At 40.2% G+C, this 14808-nt stretch overlaps 1 pseudogene; it reads right to left on the bottom strand.

Annotated features, from left to right (window-relative positions):
- Nucleotides 1-10030, bottom strand: part of LOC122005632 — a 65493-nt pseudogene extending 55463 nt beyond the window's left edge.
- Between the last annotated feature and the right edge of the window lie 4778 nt (nucleotides 10031-14808).

Here is a 14808-nt window from a genome sequence, read left to right as displayed (position 1 = left end):
GAAGACACATTTAGATTTATCTTTTTCAGCTCAGTGCACTCCCGAGCGAAGTGACCCTCAGTAGTTAAAACAAGTCAACTTACTTTTAGGTTTCTTCTTTCCCATTCCTTTCTTGATTTTTTTTTCATAGATCTAGATGATCCAACAGAATCGACAGCCACATAGGCTTGTCCAGAAATCCTTACGGATTCAACTTTCTCCGCCTCCAATTCTATATGATGTGAGACATCAGTGAAAGTCTTGATACTCTCACTATGAATTAGTGCCTGCTTCATAGTCTTCCAAGAATCTAGAAGGGAACGAATAACTGCTTGAACCTGTTGTTCATCGGTCAATTCATGACCAACAATTTTAAGCTCCCGAATCATGTTCGACATCTCCTTGAGGTGTTGAATCATCGAAACATTCGAACGCTTCTTGTAGTTGTTAAATTTGATCGTCAACTGTTGAATCTTACTCAGACTTACTCCACTGTATTTCTCTTTAAGAGTTATCCATACTGCATGAGCTGAAAGATATGATTTATACTCAAAAGCTAGGTCATCTACCATTGAACTAATCAATATGCCCTTTGAAGTAGAGTTTTTTTTTCCTCCATGCCTTATAGGCATCAAGATCTCGTCTATTCTGTGTAGTGGGACCATCTACAGGTTATACCATAACCTGATTTATAGCCTCTAGAACTTCTTGTTCCTCAAATACATACTTTATCCTGAGGCGCCAGATCTTATAGTTATTCCCATTAAGTTTTTCACCCTTGTTGAGTTCAGCTATAATATTTTTAGTTGTTATAATCTATTATAAATAAACACATTATTTAGTATTCAGTGTAATTTATATGCATACAATTTATGATTAACTCAATATTAATTTGAGTTGGTTTATAAAATTAAGTGATAACTATATTTTCACTCATCATTTATATGACCAATCAAATCAATATTGATCAATTCTATTACATGCATCCTAATAAACAAACTAATAATTTATTATGTTATGATTTCTTTAATTAAATGAACTAATCATTTAATAAAATGAACTAATCATTTATCAGGTAGATAAAACTGCATAAATAAACATATGAATGAACTTATAATTAATATAAAAATATGTTGTATATTGTTAATATATAATAAACTAACATAGATTAAATGGACTAATATTATTTATATATAATGATAATAACAATAACAGAATTCTAATAAACTAGATAGACTAACATCACTCCCATTATGACAAACACTAGAACAGTGACTAACATAATCCTTTTTAACTTGGACTCATTTGGGGTAATCTCAAGTGGGATAGCTTCAGAATCTCCATCAAATCCACAATCGAATTCTCTTCTGGATTTTCGTCAAACATTTCCGCGTCCTCTTCGGACTCTTTAGGATCCTCTTTAGTCGTATGATGAAGTAGTTCCTTACATAATTCTAAATATGTGACACGTCCTTGATGACACCCTTAAACATAGTCTGCTATCACTTTAGGATACTCTGGTAATGAACGCATCAAAGCCCAGAACCTATAACTGTCTAGGACTAAAAACTATTCTCGTTCAAATTTCTAAAATAGTTCATCAAGCCGTCTAACGTGTCCATTGACTCCATAAGCATAGTTATACTCTATCTTTTGAATTTTCTCCCTGAGTTGGTTCTGCCACATTTCGCGATGAGTTAATATGATAATCATCCGTGTCATCTGAAAAATTGAAATTAAACAAGTCAGTACAAAACCGAGTAATCAGTACAAAACTAACTTAATTCAATTTATACAGGCATTGAATCAATATAATAAATTTTAAAAAAATCTTCTCGATTTTTATGAGTCTAAGTTGACTGACCCATTGGACTAGTCAATCGGGAATCTAAATCCTACGCTTGGTCCATTGTTCTCGTTAGAACTAATCTAATTGGATAGAAATTTTTTGTACCTATATTATGTTATTATTTGATCTAAGCTCATTTCAGTTAATCTCAAACTTATTGATCAAAATCAGATCTGTTTGGTCAAACTAATATTTATTAGTTTAAGTATGATCTATTAGAATAAATCTGATCATTTGATCAAATTTAACTCAAATTAATTATGATTTAAATTAAACTGATTTAATTAAACTGATTAATGATTTAATTTAGACTGTGACCTAGTCGTCTAATTAGACCATCTAATTCAAATCCATTTGGCTTAAACTAATCGGTCATTAGAAAAAAAAAATTATATATATGTTTTCTACTGTTTATTTACGTGAAGCCAGCCGCTCACGTTTTTTTTTTTTTTTTTAATTTTGTATTCCTCTTATCAACAGAACTCAGCCATGCAAAAGTAAAAAAACCGTTAGTTTTCTCTATTTGATTTTAAAAAAAAATACTCACAAACCACTGTGCTTCCTCGTGAAGTTTTCCTTTTTTTTTTCTCCGCTTTCTTTGCCGCACTTAGACCTGATCAAGATTCGGAATTGATGATTTGAATACACTTTAGAATCGTCGGTTCGACGATTTCAGATAGGTTGACCTTTAATCTTAACTGCCTAAGACGATTATGGTTCATGGTTCGTCACGATTCATCACGGTTCAAAATTATTATGTTAAAAAAATTATAAATTACAAATTAGAAATTACAAATTAATATTTATTGGGAAAAGGACTTGCACTTATTTAAGTTACCTATGTATCCATTTACGGGGAATCAAAGCCCACGTAGTTCTTTTACATTTTTATTCTATTACATTTTTACTCACTTTCATTTCCTGTTCCTGTCGTATTTGTTCCTTCAGTATCCAAATCTTCAACTTCGTAATCTGAAAGTTATATTCTTTGGATTCTTTTCTCCGCTCTGGTCCAATCGTCTAGTAATGCTTGGGCTTCCAATGAGTAGGAGGACAAAGTTGATCGTCAATTCATCTAATATGTTGCCGCCGGCACTGAACGTGTGAGATACGACAAAAAAAAAAATTATTACATTTAAGGATTATAGGAGAATAACCCATAATGATTTATGGGGATTTTTGGATATTTTTCCCGATTTATTTGGAGGTTGTTGGGTAGAGTTTAAGCAGATAAAATGTTTAAGTCCAAAGAGGTAATGGTAATCATCATTGAAGGGGCTTAATAGGGAATTAAGGGAAACCCTACTTATATAAGTAGGGCAACAGTGCCCTAACCTTACCGTACCTCTTTCCTCTGACTTCGCCGATCTCTCACCACTTTTCCCCGACTTTGCCGAGGGTCTCAACTCCGACACACGTCGTGCCCGATCGCCGGCACCGGGTCGCAAAAGGCGAGTCTCCGACTTCCTCTGTGCGCTATCGGGGGTCTCACCAGTGGAGTCTGCCTTTGAAACACCGCGCGCAGAGCATCCTCGGTTAGGGAAGGAGAGCCGAGATCTGTGGATGCTGGAGTGAGATCTCTTGTTCCAGAGCTCCAGAGTGGGAGGGTTTATGCTCCAGGTAGCTGACTCGTTTTCCCGAGCTTAGGGCCAAGCTGATTCCGTCGAATTCTCTTCGTCGACGGTGGAGACTTCAGGCATCAAGGTATTGAGGTATGGTTTGTCTCGATTAGGGATTTATTGTTTTGGATCTGCGATTTGAGGTCAATAGGGAGAATTAGGGTAACGTGAGCTGTTTCTTAGTAGTGCCTCTCGGTGCAGGACTCGGGTAGAATCTCCAGTAGCATACATCGCCGGTAGGGCATCCTCAACAGTGGGATTTCCGGCCGTGAGTCACTGGGTGAGTCACCTTTAGCTTCGGTTGTAAGCATGAAGTTTAAAGGGTTAGATTTCAGTAGGGATTTTGGTGTCGATTGAAGTGATTGTGTATGGTTGTAGTTATGTGGTAGCTCGATTTGTGGATCTAGGCGTGGTACTGATTAGAGGCGTTTCTAATGTTCTTGCTTCGTAGAGGGTGGGGTGCTGGATTTGTGGTAGTGAACAACACCACTATGCTTGTGCCGGCGATTTCATTTTCGGGCAGAGGCTAGCAGAAGCGATTTGGTTGCTCTAAGGTAAGGTAGACATCTGTTAAAGCTTATACTGTGGTTGTTCAGTAGTATTAGGGGCTAAACTATGGCTTGTAACCCTAATAGTGGTAGTTTAAAATTAGAGTTTTGGAATGGGTTTTGAGTAGATTAGTTTGAATTTTATTTGAGTAATGAATGAGCCTAGATTAATTATTCTGTCTCGTGTATTGGATTTGTTAAAGCTGATATGTTGACACAAGACTTTGATCGAGGCGGGTGTCAGGACGAAGTGGACATCAGATTCAGTCTACATTTAGTGGCGAGTACTTCTTGACTTGATTCTTTAGTTATTGTTCTTGGTGCATGAGTAGTTCGGATAAAGTAGAATTTTACCTTGACTCCACTCGTATTATGTCTTGTGCTTGATACTTTATCCACTCAATCTTCGAGATGCTCACATTCATATCTATACAGTTTCCCATTGTGATCCCTGATAATTATGATATCATGTTACCTGTTTGGACTACTGTTTATTTATGCTTTGTATTGAGCATGCGACTTCATGTAGCATACCTGATTTCTGTATATATGATGACTGTTGCATTGTTCGCATCATATCATTGCATGCATCGCCGATGACCTTGGCTCCCTTGTGTTTGAGACGGTCATTAGCTTGGGCCGCACGCTCGACTACTCATGGGTAGTGGTAGCTTGGAGCGTGCCGCATGTCTTGTCGTCCCCCCCCCCCCCCCCGCTCGCACACTCATTGGGAAGTGATAGCTGGAGTCGGGGGCAGCAGGGACCCCCGTCGCAGACGTGGCTATTCAACTACTATGCAACTGTCCTCTCGGCCACTCGAGAGTAGTGGTAGCTGGAGGGTGTACAGTCTGTCATTGACCCGATCTCTCATCCATACTGGGGTCATGGTACTTGAGGGGTGGACGGGAGTGACCATCCGTACATACGCTATTTTTATGTGATTCTTGATTATGCTGTTATATGCTTACTTGTTATACCTGTTTAGCTAAGCCATAGTTTAGCCTTACATAAGCTTTATTTTGTATATGTTATACCTGTTAGCTATGTATACTGGTTCATTTGTCACCGCTACATGGGAGGTGCTGTCCGATTTTCGTTGGACAACCTTACTCTCGGGGCGTGACAATTTATTGGTATCAGAGCTAGGTTACGATGCCTATTTCACAAGTTTTGGATTTTTCGTGGTTTAATTCCTCGAAGTGGCTTTTTGGGATTTGGGACCAGGCAGTGGCGGAACACCTCCAAGTTATAGGTTGTAAGTTTTATAAGTATAATTATAAAATTGTTGGTAGTACTTATTAGTTGTTGCTATCAGGTATGAGACGAGGTCGGTTAGCAGCCGATTCTCGTCGTGGTCTGAGATGACCACGGAAACAACCCATCGAGGCTGGGGAACCAGAACCAGTGACTTAGGAGGCGGATTCTTCTAGGGATCCAACTGATGTTGAGACGGTTAGTCAAGGACAGGCCCATCCGACTCCTCATAGAGTTCAGGGATGTCAGCCTCAGGAGATCCCTTCGATAGTACCACCTGTGAGAGATCAGGGATTTCAGACACAGGGGATTCCTTTTGTGATACCATCAGTGGAACATGCACCTGCTACTACTGATTGGATGCGGGATAGAACTCATATACCATTGTTGGCGAGGTCCGTCAAGGATAGAGTTACTTTATACCCGGGCGGAGCTGACCCTTGGGTTGCTCGTAGTTGGTTGAAGAATTTGGAAAGCACTTTCGGGTACATGAGCTGTACAGATGAAGAGAAAGTGGAATTGATTGCATATCACCTCCGAGATCAGGCGATCACATGGTGGGATATGTAGAAGACGATCTTCGGGGAGCAACACATCACATGGTTAATGTTTCGTGATGCTTTCGAGAGACAATATTTTCCTACTACCTTTTGTCTTGCTCCCCGCCAAGAGTTTCTGAACCTCAAGCAGGGCGATCGTTCAGTATTGGAGTACAATGCAGAGTTCAGTAGGTTGGCTGAATTTTGTCCTCAGCTAGTGGCACAGGATTACGATCGGATGCATCAGTTTACTCAGGGCCTTACTACATACATTCGGATCCGAATTTCAGGTTTTCCAGGTAGTTCCTACCGGGAGGTGTTGATCGTGCACTGTTTATCGAGATGACACAGCAACAGGTGTCTCTAGAGAAAGGTAATTCAAAACAGCTGTCTCAGAAGAGAGGAAATAGGAGCCAGGGTTCTTGGGCTCCTTCCGGAGGATCTTCTCGGCCTCAGAAGACTGGGCGAACGGTGGATGGAGGTTCTCGACCCTCTCGTGGTGACTAGAAGGACTTTGGGGGAATCACGTGTTTTCAGTGTGGTTCCAAGAGTCACACCAGGAATAACTGCCCGTTAGATCATTCTATATGTTTCTACTGTAAACTTCCAGGCCATGGGAGTCGGAATTGTACCCTGAAAGTACAGTTGGAGACTCCTAACGTCACATCTCAGGGGGAACAACCCTCACAGTCACGACCACAGAGAAGATATCAGAAGACTCAGAGTGCCCTACGTCAGCAGCGACCACCGCCTTCTCAGGGCCAGATATATCATGTGAAGGGTCAGGAACCAGTGACTACACAGTATTCTGCCGCAGTGTCTTCTCATCATGCATTTCCAGTACAGCAGGATGTTTATCCACCTCAGCCCTACCGAGCATACCAGCAGCAGCCTCAGTCTCAGTATCAGCAGTCGGTTCCTGCACCTCCGATTCCATCGCAGACCACGCCAAGGATGCCACAACCGAGCTCAGAGGTGGGTCACGTTTATGCTGTCATACGGGAGGAGGCACAGTGAGCTGAAGGATCGATTTTTCGAGGTACTATTTCAGTTTATACTTTCACTACAGATCTATTGATAGATACTGGTAGTTCTCATTCATTCATATCTCGGGTATTTCTGGGTAAAATCGGGAGACTGCCTACTTGTCGGACTCAAGGGTTGACAGTATCTCTACCATCTGGTGAGATACTAGGTATCAGTCTGGAAGTCAGGGGTTGTCCTTTAGACTTCAATGGTCAGACTCTTATGGTGGATCTGCAGGTATTAGAAATGATAGAATTTGATATTATATTGGGCATGGATTGGCTGGCCATGAACCACGCCACAGTCAACTGCAGGTGAGAGTAGTCACATTTCGACCTCCCGATCTTCCATCATGGGCATTCATTAGGACCAGGGGTGATGGGATAACAGTCATATCAACAATACAAGCGAGGAGATTATTGGCACAAGGTTGTTAGGGATATTTGCTGTCCATGGTTAAAGCTGGTTCGGATGCATTACCTCAGCTTTCGGATGTTTCTATTGTTCGAGAATTTCCAGATGTGTTCCCTGATGAACTCCCCGGTTTGCCTCCTAATAGGCAAGTCAAGTTTACGATTGAGTTGGTTCCGGGAACCACATCGGTATCCAAGACCCCTTATCGTATGGCACCAAAGGAGTTAGAGGAGCTGAAGGTTCAGTTGCAGGGAGCTGTTGGACAGAGGATTTATCCGTCCCGGTGTTTCTCCGTGGGGAGCACCAGTACTCTTCGTTAAGAAGAAAGATGGATCACTGAGATTATGTATTGATTACCGATAGCTGAATGCGATGGCTATAAGAACAAATATCCATTACCACGTATAGAGGATTTATTTGATCAGCTGAAGAACACCTGTGTATATTCTAAGATTGATTTGCACTCAGGCTATCATCAGCTCAGGATTAGAGATGCAGATATTCCGAAGACAGTATTTCACACTCGTTATGGTCATTATGAGTTCTTGGTAATGCCATTTGGGCTTACCAATGCTCCAGCTGTATTCATGGATCTGATGAACAGGGTATTCCTTGAGTACCTGAATTAGTTCGTCATCGTGTTCATTGACGATATTTTGATATATTCTCGATCTGAGGAGGAACACAGGCGACATCTTCGCATAATTTTGGAGACGCTACGGCGAGAACATCTCTATGCGAAGTTTAGCAAATGCGCATTCTAATTACTTTCGGTGGGTTTTCTTGGACACATTGTTTCCAGCAAAGGTAACTTCGTCATCAAGTTTCCTTTTTTTCTCTGCTTTCTTTGCCGCATGCCACCCACACCGCCCAGTTTCTCCATGCAACTACGATAGACATAGTTGTTAGCCACGAAGGCTAATTTCCAGTCTATTAGGGCGATCGCTGGTCCTTTCCGGCACTGGACCACAATCATCCTTGCCCCGATGATGTCATCGATTGCTTTTCGACGATTTCACAAATCAAATCCTGTCGCCTAATGGATATTCTTTCTTTTCTAACTTTTCTTCCTTCCACTCCTTCGATGATAGACTTGGACGCATTATATAATGAGACTATTAAGGGGTATATAAGTAAATTGTCTCGTGAAAATATAGATAACGTGGACATCATAGATAGCCGACATTCCCACGTTCCATTACCAACATTTAACACAGCACCATCTCAAGAGCATAAGAAAATCATCTAAACAAGGAATTTACATTAGCCTATACTAGAGGAATTATAGTCAATTTTTCATCAAATAATGGGATAATTAACATGAATAAGGTTCTATTAAAAAAAAAAGTTCTCTTTTCAAGCCTTTTGCAATTTGCATAATAGTCCAGAATTAATGCATCCTAGATTCGCCAATGAACAAGAATAATTTACAATGAAGCACAATATCTTCACCCTTCAGTTCTGATAATCAAAGTTGCATTAGTCCAAATTCCAAAACAAGGTAGCCATTTTTAACATGGCTACACCAGAAGATAAATAACTGAGACCTTAAAGTATAAATTAATTTTATATTGAGGTTCAGTAGTTTATCAATTCTTAGTTCATGGGGTCACTTAACTAAATAAAAGAGCACATCAAATTGGACAAACCACATGATATAACACTTAATTATCCATATAATGTAACAAAAAATTAGATAATAATTGATGCATAGACCAAAACAAGAACTTCATTTTCCATCAATACTTTATGCACTAATAAGATTGAATTACTGAAATGTGAAATTATACAGTTAAACAAAAACTAGTATCACCTTCCATAATATATTCATATGCAATGATACAAACTTAAAAAGTTCTGATGAAAAACAATCTTACTGATAACAAAACATCACATAATTTCAGCTTCTATTTCATGGTATGCTTTAAGATTGCTAACTTTCTATAAATCAGATACGTAAAGTACCTTTTATATTTGAAAAATGTGGTTTATTGAATAATCAATAACAAGTATAATATGAAATATTATAGAAAAATATCGATAAATGTCTCCCTTATGTACTAGTTACTATTCTAAAGGCTAGTAGTCGTCCGTGATTTACTTCCTCCGTATTGACCCTGAGACGGATTGGCGGAACCGCTACAGACGAGCGTATTCACCTTTTGCCATCATTATAGAAAAATCTCAATGAAAATTAGCATCCATTTCTACTAACTCACTGTAGTATTCTCACTTTGCCATCTACATAAGGCCTATCCACTGTGACTTTGTCGATCAAACCTTCCGGGTTGAAGCAAAGCTGAATCAAGAACATCTGGTCTGTTAGTCGCTGCCAAGACAATCACTCCACTATTCCCTGAGAACATCTCCGTCAAAAGCTGATTGATAGTATGCACCCTTTCATCATTACCGCCACCAAGCCCTTCACCTCTCTGTCTTCCCACAACATCAATTTCATCAATGAATACAATGCACGGTGCCTTTGCTTTTTTCCTTCTCAAACAGATCACGGACCCTCGATGCCCCCACTCCGACAAATGGCTCCACGAACTCAGATGCAACACAAGAGAAGAACGACACTTCGGCTTCACCATTGATGGATCTAGACAAGTCCGATTGAACCCATTTTAAATTTTGTGGATTTCTAAGACTGCAATAACTCTAATGATACCCTCCATTACTTATTTTGGATTTTCTGAATGTATTAAAATGTTATTAGAACAACTGGTTAAAAAAATCTCAACATGGGTCTGATATGAATCCTATTAGACTTACGTTGAGCCTGATATGAAAGTATATCATGCCTAACTTGTTGTAAAAGCTACAATTTCATAGCTACTTCTGTTAATCCTCGGGTAGCTTCTGGAGTATGCAAACTGATCGTCGAGGCTAGTGTTCGACACTATCTCCATAAACGATATTGCTCCGCTACGGTGCTTAACGGATTGTTGCAATTCGTTCCCAAGATACAACGACGACGAACGTCTCGGAATCGTAGTACTCCGACTTCCGAGACCAGCGAACCTTCTAGTAGACTTCTTGGACTCTTGAATGCACAAGATGAGATGAATGCTTGAGGAAGAGAAGAGAGGATTGAGTGAATTGAGTGAATTTTCCATCATCTGGAGGGTTCTATTTATACTGAATGAAGAGGTTGATTGTCCTTTGGGTGAGTGGATGTGTTCCTTGGGCTGGATCGATCTAGATCATCCATTCTGAAGGGTTGTAACCCTTCACCAAGCCCACTTCAATCTCATCCATCAGATCTGAGGAGTTGTGACCCTCAAATCCCGCCTATTGTCATCGGCCATCGGATCTGGATCCATTGATTCGATGCTTCAGATCAAGTCTCATCCCAAGCCGTCAGATCGTTACTCTTTGCGATCCAACGCTCTAGATCGCATCACAAGTGATCCATCATACCTATTTGATCAACGTTGATCAACGGTAGCCATCCATTCCCTAAGTCAACTGTCCAGTCATCTCCCTTTGCCCACGAGGATGCCGCATAGGTGCTGCCACGTCACCCGAGTGCCACGTAGGCACTGCAATGTCACCTGGAGCATAAATTAAGTGCAAAGTGCGCCTACAAAGCGCCCATTGCGCGGGTGGCGGGCTCACAGGTGCGAGCACCTGCTCGCCCTGGGCTAAGGGGTAACCTGTCCTTTTATTTTTGTGTTAACTCCATTAACACATCTTCATTAATAAGTAGAGAATACACATCGAGAATTTCCGATGTGGGACTATTCTCCCATTCACTTTATTAATGAATAATAAATGTTATTTTGGGCTGACTTTAAACATTAATTTCTCATTCACCCTTAATCGGTTTTGAGCAAATTAATAGTCTAAATCTATCTACGCGAATGGTAGATTTAATTTTGAAGTCAATTACGACTTTCAACAATTGATGGCTTCCTTCCTCTAAATCGTTTTGGTCCATTTAAGGCCCCAATATCCAACAATCCCCCACATGAATAGAAATTAATACAATGCGTGTATGCATACTGACATTTTACAAGAGTCCAATCGATAAGTCACTGCATCGGGAGAGGTAGCTTGTGGCTTTGAACCTTCCGTAGTGAAATGCTATCGAGTATACTAGGCTGCGCAGTGAACGTGATGTCTTGAACTGCTCAGCTGTTGGTGTATACTGAGACAATTACACCCACACAGAGATCTATCTCACCTACTTTAGGTTCTCATGGTTGGTTCTGTTTCGGCCATGGATACCATCTTGGATTCATAAGTGTTTCATTGAAGCGGCCTGTCTTCACACTCACATAGGTGACACTTCTATCAAGAGTATCCTACCATACTCCACCTTATCAGGTATAGAAGTCACTAAAAGCATAAGCTTAACCTCACTACATGAGGTAGGATAGCACAAATTCATCCTAGGATTGGGATAGAGATAAACTATCTAATGTACTGGACCATAACTTCTGTAACTTCGTTGTCCCATTGAACCAAGATCTTGGGATCTCCAGTCAACAAGGTTGGGTTACCGCTACAGTCGTTTTTAGTTGTAGATTTTTTAATCTCATTCCTCTTGATGAGCAGTATACTTGATCTCGACTCAACCCCTTCGTTAGAGGATCTGTCAAATTATCTTTGGACTTAACATAGTCGATTGCAATCACTCCATTCGAGATCAACTGCCTAATGGTATTATGTCTACGACGTATATGTCGTGACTTCCCATTATACATATTACTCTGTGCCCTTCCAATCGCCGATTGACTATCACAGTGGATTAGTACGGCAGGCACAGGTTTCACCCAGCTAGGAATATCTTCCAAGAAATTCCGCCATTCAACTTCCTCACCTGCTTTGTCTAGTGCTATAAACTCGGATTCCATAGTTGACCGAGCAATGCAAGTCTGCTTAGTGGATTTCCAAGATACTGCTCCCCCACCGATCGTGAATACATATCCACTAGTGGATTTGGAGTCTTTTGTATCTGATATCCAATTAGCATCACAATATCCTTCCAACACAGCGGGATATTTTCCATAATGTAATCCATAGTTCATAGTATATTTCAAATATCTGAGAACTCGCATCAATACTTTCCAATGGGTGTCGTTTGGATTACTCGTAAAACGACTCAGTTTGTTGACCGTACAGGCAATATCCGGACGTGTGCAGTTTGTGAGATACATCAAACTGCCTATTATCCGAGAATATTCCAACTGCGATATGGTCTCACCATGGTTTTTCGCTAGGTGTTGACTAAGATCCATAGGTGTTTTCACTGTAGAGAGATCGTACGCATTGAATTTTTTCAATACAGATTCTACATAATGGGATTGTGTTAAAACTATCCCTTCTGATGTTCTGAGAATTTTAATTCCCAATATAACATCTGCTTGACCCATATCTTTCATATCAACATTTCTGGTCAACATTTTCTTTGTAGTCATGATTACATCATGATTACTGCCCATTATTAGCATGTCGTCTACGTATAGACAGACAATTACATAGCTTCAGGTGTGTTTTTGCATAAATGCATTTGTCACATTCATTTATTCTGAATTCGTTTGACAGCATTACTTTGTCAAATTTTTCGTGCCATTGTTTAGGCGCTTGCTTAAGTCCGTACAACGACTTAACAAGTCGACACACCTTTTTCTCATTTCCAGGAGCCATGAACCCTTCGGGTTGCTCCATATAAATTTCTTCTTCCAACTTACCATTTAAGAACGCAGTCTTAACATTCATTTGATGTATTTCAAGGTCATACAGTGCTGCAATGGCTATTAGCACTCGTATGGACGTAATCCTTGTCACCGTTGAGTATGTATCGAAGTAATTAAGGCCTTCCTCTTGCTTGTACCCCTTGGCTACAAGTCTGGCCTTATACTTGTCAATTGATCCATCAACTTTATACTTACGTTTTAGTATCCACTTACAACCTAATGGTTTATTACCAGAAGGAAGGTCTACTAATTCCCAAGTATGATTATTCATGATAGACTCAATTTCACTATTGACAGCTTCTTTCCACATTGGAGCATCGGGTCTAGAGAGAGCTTCACTTAATGTTCTTGGTTCCATTTCGACATGAAAGTCATGAAATCGGCCCGAACGATTTCTCAACTCTAGCCCGTTTGCTACGACGTGGCTCTTCACTTTGATCGTCAATAGTCCTTTTATAACAGCTAAGTTCGGTAACGTCATTTTTGTTTGAACTTCCGTTGTTATCACTTTCAACGTTTCCCTTTTTATTTGGGAATACGTTTTCAAAGAATATCGCATTCCGAGATTCTATGGTTGTTCCCACATGTATATCAGGAATGTCTGATTTGTGAACTAGGAAACGATATGCACTACTATTATGGGCATATCCGACAAATACCGCATCGAACGTTTTAGGTCCGATCTTTACTTGCTTTGGTTTAGGTACTTCGACCTTTGCCAAGCACCCCCACACTTTCAGGTATTTGTACGATGGCTCGCGGCCTTTCCATAGTTCATATGGAGTTTTATCATTTTTCTTATGAGGGATTCTGTTGAGAATGTGATTTGCCGATAATATTGCTTCCCCCCACAAGTTTTGAGGTAAGCTTGAATTTATCTACAAGGCATTCATCATTTCTTTTAGTGTCCGATTTTTACGTTCGGCAACACCGTTTGATTGAGGTGAGTAAGGCGCCGTTGTTTGATGGATAATGCCAGATTCTGTACAAAATTCATCAAACGGTGCACCATATTCTCCACCTCTATCGCTTCGAATTATTTTAATTCGTTTGTCAAGTTGGTTTTCAACTTCTGTTTTATAGGTTCTGAACGCCTCTAGGGCTTCGTCTTTACTTCTTAAAAGAAAGACATAACAGAATTTTGTGCAGTCATCGATAAAAGTAATAAAATATTTTTTACCTCCTCTAGTTTGCACAAATTTCAAGTCACATAGATCACTATGTATTAACTCTAGAGGAGTTGTTGTCCTTTCCACCGAATGAAAAGGTAGTTTCGTCATTTTCGCTTCCACGCACACTTCACATTTGTGTGTTCCGTCAACATTGACGTTTGGTAATAAATTTAATTTGACGAGACGTTTGAGAGTATTATTATTCACATGTCCGAGTCGATCATGCCATAAATTAAAACACTCAACAACATAGCTGGAAGCATTTATTTTATTACCATCAAAATTTCGGAGTACAGACATTACAACCATTTTGAATAGACCCTTTTCTAGGTACCCCTTTCCTACGAAGACACCATTCTTCGTAAGTACAAAGTTGTCTGACTGGAACACTAGCCTAAATCCGGCCTTGACCAATGCCGCTCCAGAAACTAGGTTCTTACTGATGTCGGGAACATGGAGTACATCAATGAGTGTTAGCTCCTTTCCGGACGTCATCTTCAGAACAACCTTTCCGAGTCCAACAATTGGCGACGTCGTGGAATTACCCATATAGAGCTTCCTTCCATTTATTGGAATATCCTTCCTGCCAACTTGGAGAACATCGCTTTATCGGAACAGATATGACGAGTTGCTCCAGTATCAATGAACCACTGCTTCGGGTTGGTATCCACCAAGTTGGCTTCAAATACAACCGCAGTGAGAT

The sequence above is a fragment of the Zingiber officinale genome, chromosome 1A (assembly GCF_018446385.1).
Source record: "Zingiber officinale cultivar Zhangliang chromosome 1A, Zo_v1.1, whole genome shotgun sequence".
NCBI lineage: Eukaryota > Viridiplantae > Streptophyta > Magnoliopsida > Zingiberales > Zingiberaceae > Zingiber > Zingiber officinale.
This window is presented reverse-complemented; position numbering and strand designations above follow the sequence as displayed.